Genomic DNA, 7,500 nt, shown 5'->3' with positions numbered 1-7,500 from the left:
AAAATAAAAAAATATCTATGTAAATATTCTATGATGTATATATGTTATAAACTGTAAGATTGTAAATGTGTCTTTCATAATAAAAGATAAAAAAATTACCTCCTTGAAAAGGAACAGAGGTACCATTAAGCAAATGCATAAGCAAACTTTAATAAGAATTAAGGTCCTGAAAGTAAGTATTTAATCGTTAATAACTTTGCTAAAGAAATGACCTTCAAAGCAAGAGAAATCAAACACAACATGGCGGAAAGATATGTTACAGACCCTACGAATCTGCTCAGGGTTTGAAATTGTTGATTATAGATAATTGAGCACTTTACTACTAATTGTACCACTTAGAAATCAATTTTATCAACTATGCAAAACAAAAGGGCGAGTTGCCGTAGTAAAAAAAAAAAAATAAATAAATAAAAAAAAAAAACCGCATCAATAAATGCTATAAAATACCATGTAAATGATACTCTACAGATTTATCAAATGGAGCATAAAATAATAAGCAAAGGGTTACAGACAAATAAATGAAAAATCCTGAAATATTCCCCGACAGAGAACTGATGCAAACTTAAAAGAAATAAAAAAAAAAATGTTGTACAGTATTATTTGGTTATGTGAAATACGCTCCTCTTTTTTTTCTACGGCAGATATCATCGTTACTATTTTTTTCATTTTCTTTGAAGCTATATTTGCGGACTTCATTTCCCTGATGACAAAATAACGATAATAAGAGAAAATCATAATAACGATAATCATTACTATTTTCTATTATCAACTAAATATTTTACAATATTGTCGTTTTTGTTATTCTGAGTTATGTTAACGACCGGTGCTAAATTTCTAACTTTACCGAGTTCCTTAAATGCCTTCATTATCAAATTTTCGTCAGTAATCGTTAAAAACGAAAGACAGGAAGATTTTTTGGACATGATGGCTAATAGAAAAAGAAATTTAATGCCATCCACAACACAGGAAACGAAGGGAAGTAATGAAGGTAGTTGACCGATTTGTCGATACAATCTGGCTGGTAACCAGAAAAATAATGGAGAATGAGGACTCCCACTTATTGTGGGAAAATTATAGAATTTGAGTGAAATAAACAAAAACCATTGATAAACGACTACGTCAATAAATGAACAAGAACATTAAAGGGTTGAGTTTCACATCGGTATACATGAACGACTTTTCGGTTATTGGAAGGACGGGGTGAAATAGCAGAATTAATATGTGTAAGATATGGTAAAAACACAAATAAAACAAGGCAATAGACTTACCTTAACGCAAACTCCAGCTCACAGGAAATAACAACAGAGAACTTGGAAATTATATATTTATCTTGAACAAAAACTAACTTGCAGAACAACTTAACACCAAGGAATGAGGCTAAAAAGGGGGGTTTCCATGAAGGATATATACACTAACACGCATCTCTACCCAACAAGTTCCAGTGTAGCCAGATGTGTTAGTGTAAAAGTTCCCAAAACTCATGATAAAAAATTCCCAAAACAACCCAAAAATCCCCATTTCCACAAATATATTTTCTTCTGATCATGTAGGCTTTACTCATATAGAAATTATTCACTATACTTTATATGACCGTAAGTAAACTGATAAAACAATATAAAGATTTACTCATCATTGTTTCTTTTTCATAGAAATTTGTACAGAATATCCCCATTAGATACCCAAAATCCCCAAATCTAGGGATAAATTCCCATATCTGGCAACACTGCCAACAACAAGGAGTGTAAGGCAAAGGGTTCCTGAAACGAAAAAAAAAAATACACTAACCAGCAACTCAAACAAATAAGAAATGAAACGAGAGAAGCGCACGACCGAACAGAAAAATACCCTTCATCAGCAAGTTGATGAAACATTTCATTAAGGAAGTAATCAATTTCTATTTCTCTACGTTAGAGAGATTGAGTGTAAGGCAAAGAGTTCCTGAAACGAAAAAGTAAATACACTAACCAGCAACTCAAACAAATAAGAAATGAAACGAGAGAAGCGCACGACCGAACAGAAAAATACCCTTCATCAGCAAGTTGATGAAACATTTCATTAAGGAAGTAATCAATTTCTATTTCTCTACGATAGAAAGACTGAGTAAACGGATATACAACCAGAGCTGACTAAGCCCCTTAGACAAACTAAATTCGACAGGTGTAGCCACACTCATCTTCACGGGCTCGCGGGATCAGATATCCTTCATTAAGTGTGTCATGATTACGATGAACTTTAGCGGATTATTTATCCAGTTTGTGGAGGCATAAATCATAATCGAGGATAAAATTAGGGACTGCATGGCTCATAATGAGAGAGAGAGAGAGAGAGAGAGAGAGAGAGAGAGAGAGAGAGAGAGAGAGAGAGACTCTTAGTTTCAAAATTCTTTTTATCACGTTTACTTTATTTAATGGCATATTTGGAAAGAAGTTGAGATGTAGATATGGCCAATTTGTAAATAATAATAATAATAATAATAATAATAATAATAATAATAATAATAATAATAATAATATTGACATTAATAATCATAATAACCATTAAATAATAATAATAATAATAATAATAATAATAATAATAATAATAATAATAATTATAATTATAATAACCAATATTATTATTATTATTATTATTATTATTATTATTATTATAAACTCTACTTGAACATTAATAAAATCTACAAAACAAAAAATAAATGAAATTAATAGGAAAACATTAAAAAGTAAAAAAAAAAAACATTATCATTTCATCAGCTTTATTGACGACAGAAGATGATAATTCATAAACAATAAAACAACGTAATAGGATAAAAGTATCAATTTCAGGTGAATAGCATCATGCATTACAGTAACAATCATAAATAATAACAAAAATAATGATAATCATATTAATGACAAATTCATTGAATGTATTTTGTATAAAAAAAATGATAAATCAATAAAAAATTATTGAATATATGAAATTCTTTTAGCCTTTTATGATATGTGGAATCTCTTCATACATTTCATACATTATGAGTATTAAAGCGATATGTACAAGGCCATGAATTGTCTGTACTGTTATACAGCATAACTGCATGCCTATATAGCAATATAGTACTACTGTATTCTTATGAAACAATGCCTATACAACTAAGCAGTGCTAATGTATGTTTATACATGCAAACAAACGCTGCAAGCCTATACAATTACAAAATACTTCATGGACGTTTATACAACTATACAGCACCATAGTGTTCCTATACAACTAGACAAGTGCTCCATTATGGACACAACTATACAATATCACTGGGCGCCTATTCAACTGTGCAACATTGCAGTATGCCTATAAAACTACGCAGTACTATTAAGATCAAATTTTATACCACTGGATGGATTTTTGGTAGGGATTCTCATCAGAATCATTGACAGCTCCCATCAAGTAGATTCTCAACGAGAAACACTACTAAATCAATGACACTTTGGGTGACATCACACAGGCAAGAGTTCTGGCTTTTTACAGGAACCTATCACAAACGTTACACCAGGTCCTCAACAGTGTTTGTGACACTCCGTTTTACTGAATAAGCATAATTTCAAATTGATATCTTCTTGGACACACAAACCAAAATGAATAACAGGTACCTGATATACATTTGGCGCAAGATACAAAATTGCTCCAGAAATCATGTTCTTGTTACCCTGTTTTGGTCATTGGCAAAATTCCAGTGGAATAACAGCTTACAAATCTATAGCATCAAAGGCACCAGCGGCTCATATGAATAACTTGAGCATTATAAATACACTTAAGTACATTTCTAAATCCTTAAGAAATAGAAGTAATTCTTTGGTAAATTAATATCCACCATATGTCGAATGGACAACCTATGAAATTCCTTTAGTAGCCATAAAGGAAACCAGGTGATCATTCGCTCACATAAGTCAAACAAAATTTTTCTATTTTTTTTTCAAATTGTGCACATGAAACTGTCCCTACAATTTGTGTCAAATCGATCAGAATTGTTAGTCATAAATTACTACAAGTCATCAAAAAGTTAATAAAAAATAACAATAATGATATGTCTTTGGTAAAGAAAAATAATTAGCTTTCGCGTAAGTTTGACGAAACTACGCGGTCACGAAAATAAATAAATGTATAAAAATTATTAGTCATTGGGGTTTAAAATAAAAACACTATTTTTTTCACATAAAGCATTCAACAAAAGACTATGATATTCTATAATACATAGAAGTCCCTGTTTGTTTGTTTCTCTGTCATTTCAATCGATATTTATCAACATATTTACCTTTATTTTCTTGTCTTTAAAAAATAAGAATAAGGCGAAGGCACACACTACAGCATCATCTAAGTAAATTACAATTCAAACATAGGTAAAATAGTATAATTTCATCCTTAAAAACAAAATTCTTACAGATTTTATGCACAGCCCTTACCCTACAGAAAAAAAAGGAACATGACGTTGAAAAGGGGATAATGATAATGAGAATAAGGAGAGATAACAGGAAGGAAAGGAAGACAATAATTGAGAATCAGATAATAACATCTTACTAAAACGCACGGGAAGGAGAAGGCAAGATGGCGACCCCTGACCGGAAAGAGCCATTTATGTCCTCTCAGAGGAGTTGTTCTGTTGCAAATGAAGTCCTTGAACGGACTCGTGTCAAATAATCTTAATTGATCATCAAGCAGCTGTTCGTCTGGATCGGGTTGCAAGCAATAGAGTGATTGTTGGAGGCAGGAAAAGCCTCATTTCCGATTCGCCATCAGACGATCAGTTCAACCCCTTCAGTCAAAGCATTGCTTTGATCTGTCTACAATGGCCATTGTCGGGAGGGGTTTGTGGCAATTAGAGGATAGTGATCATAACGTGGATGATGATGATAGGGGGAGAAGGAAAAAGGAAGAGAAGAAGCAGGCGGAAGATATTCTAATGATAATACTGCCTTTCTACTAATTGTTCAATACAAGGCAATATGATTTGCTACTAAACGATATCGAAGAGGTTTTGAGCTGGCTTATAATATCATTGCTATATCTTAAGGTATATGTCTTATAGTTCCTATACCTATAGCTTGAATTTTACTTAATGTGCATAACATAATACGATGATTTACTGTTGCAAAGCTTGAAGGGAAAGAGAAAATCAAAGTAAGCTTAACAGCGAAGGTTAGAAGTAGGGTTCAACTGGAGAAATTGGTTACCACCAGTGATCGCCATCTTAATGTACACAGATTTACAAAAGAGCCTAATTTGCTCACGCTTGTCTTCGTTGATTTTACGTCATACTATTTACAAAACCAAATCCTGCCGTCTGGTTTTAGGCCTGTTTGCCAATAATAGACTCAACAGAAAAGGAGATAATGGCCTTTCTTGGTGTGGGACAGGTTGTGTGGGTATTACTGGAGCGATCGGAGGGCGTAGTGCAAGGGACGCCGATGGGCGTCCGGGTAAGGGAAGGAATATCGAAGGGCGATCCCCTGAAGGTTTTTGCGTAAGACTTTGGTGAGTATTCTGGTGTGAGAGTGGAAGCAATGGCTGGGGCAAAGTCCCCTCCTCCTGGAGAGCTTGGAGGGGAGGTCATGTTAGTAGACAGGGGCGTAGGAGGTCGTTCAGAATGGCCGAATGTCGTTGTGGACGACGTCAGATGGTAGTGGTGTTCCTCTGGGCTTCTAGGAAGAGAAGATGGCGGACTGTCCATCCTGCTGAGGTCGTGGGGGCTGGATGAAGTAGGGCGTGTGTGAATAGGTGGAGAAGAGCAAGAAGACTCTGGCGATTCCCTCCCTGTGTCCCTCGAGACGACGGTGAAAGCCGATCCTGTAGAAGAGGCAATAAGAGACTGGACAGACCCAACGTTGGTCGCGTCCGGTACGAGAGAAAGGGCCGTTGGCGGGGCCGTTGTAGTCGCAGCAGCAGCGAGCGATAACTGCAAGAATCTCGAAGGGAGCTCATGCGTGGCGAACTTCCCGCCGCCCACACCTCCGCAGATATCTTCGTGGGTGCTGGGGGGCGTTAGAGTAGCTGCAGGAATGACGGGAGGAGGGGGAGTCGACAAGTATTGCAGGGCCCGATCGCGGTCTCCGCCACAAGCATCGACGACCAACTGGAGAAGGGCGTGAGCTGGTTGAGGGTGAAGTCGCAGGGCCTCCTGTAGGTGGACGGGAAGGAGAGCGACGTGGGGCGTCCATTCGGGTGGTATATGGGCTTGATGTGCAACTGCAAGTTGGGCCGACTGGGCCAAAATGGCTTCCCGCTGCATCATGACGGACTCCAAGTCGCGGTCGGCGAAGGCGCGGCGTTTTCGCTGTCTTTCGCTCAGGTAAGGCGGGATGCGCCACTCCCTTCCAAGACGCTGACGGAGATCTGCAAGATAAAGAGTTCAAAGTATGAATTAAAATTATCATTATTCTTAAACCTAATAAAAATTACTATCATTATCAAATTTTTAAAAAATGGCCATTATCAAAATTTTCAAAATTATTATCAATAAAATTACTAAGATTACTATAGAAAATTATTGGAGTAATTATGCAATATCTATAGTTGAAAAGGCTAGTTATTATATTAACTTAAAATAAAACCTTTTTCCATCAACATATTTTGTTACTGTACTGACATATATGACCTAACTTATTTGTAAAAACGCTTATAAGAATATCAATTGATTTAATACCCAAAGGCAATTGCCTTTTCTTTAAAATCATATTACTGTTATCTTTCTTCTTCTTGTTATTATTATCATTATTATTAATAATGTTATCATTAGCATTCTTTTCACTATATTCATTTTTATGGTTAATAAGAAGAGAGAAGAAAGCATGACTCACCAAATTGGATAATAATAATAATAATAATAATAATAATAATAATAATAATAATAATAATAATAATAATAATAATAATATTAAAAATAAGATTTATAATAACAATAAGATTTATAATAATAATAATAATAATAATAATAATAATAATAATAATAATAATAATAATAATAATAAATGTATTGATAATGAAAAATATAATACTAATATTGATAATTATAAGAAGAAATATCTCAACAATTTAACATTTGAATAATGATTACGGGAATTGAAAAGAGTCAGTAAATGTAATTAGATATCTTTATTATATTATCAAAATATAGCCTATATCATTACAAGAACACTCATCATTATGATTATTATCACAATTATCATTATCATCGTTATTTCTCTTGTAAATGTTATCATGAACATCATTATTCTTATTGTATGTTTTATCATTACCAGCGTAGTAACATAATTGAATAGGGATGATCTTGATTTTTGTCGCCTTTATGTATATATATATATATATATATATATATATATATATATATATATATATATATGTATATATATATAAAATATATATATAATATATAATATATATACGTATATATATATATATATATATATATATATATATATATATATATATATAAAAGCTTTATAACTTCTTTTCAATTCAAGCAAATAAAACAAATAA

At 33.4% G+C, this 7,500-nt stretch overlaps 1 protein-coding gene and 1 pseudogene across 1 annotated transcript in view; both read right to left on the bottom strand.

Annotated features, from left to right (window-relative positions):
• Positions 1 to 1,422, bottom strand: part of LOC137629585 (MAM and LDL-receptor class A domain-containing protein 1-like) — a 76,493-nt gene extending 75,071 nt beyond the window's left edge. Inside the window, exon 1 of the mRNA XM_068361036.1 lies at positions 1,269 to 1,422. The gene's annotated coding sequence lies outside the window, so the exon portion shown is untranslated. The remainder of the gene's footprint in view (positions 1 to 1,268) is intronic.
• A 1,400-nt stretch (positions 1,423 to 2,822) lies between these two features.
• The window catches only part of LOC137629073 (doublesex- and mab-3-related transcription factor 3-like), a 74,558-nt pseudogene continuing 69,880 nt past the window's right edge, over positions 2,823 to 7,500 (bottom strand).

This window comes from Palaemon carinicauda, chromosome 37, assembly GCF_036898095.1.
Source record: "Palaemon carinicauda isolate YSFRI2023 chromosome 37, ASM3689809v2, whole genome shotgun sequence".
Taxonomy (NCBI): domain Eukaryota; kingdom Metazoa; phylum Arthropoda; class Malacostraca; order Decapoda; family Palaemonidae; genus Palaemon; species Palaemon carinicauda.
Note: the sequence above shows the minus strand (reverse complement) of the source record. Positions and strands in the feature narration are given on the sequence as shown.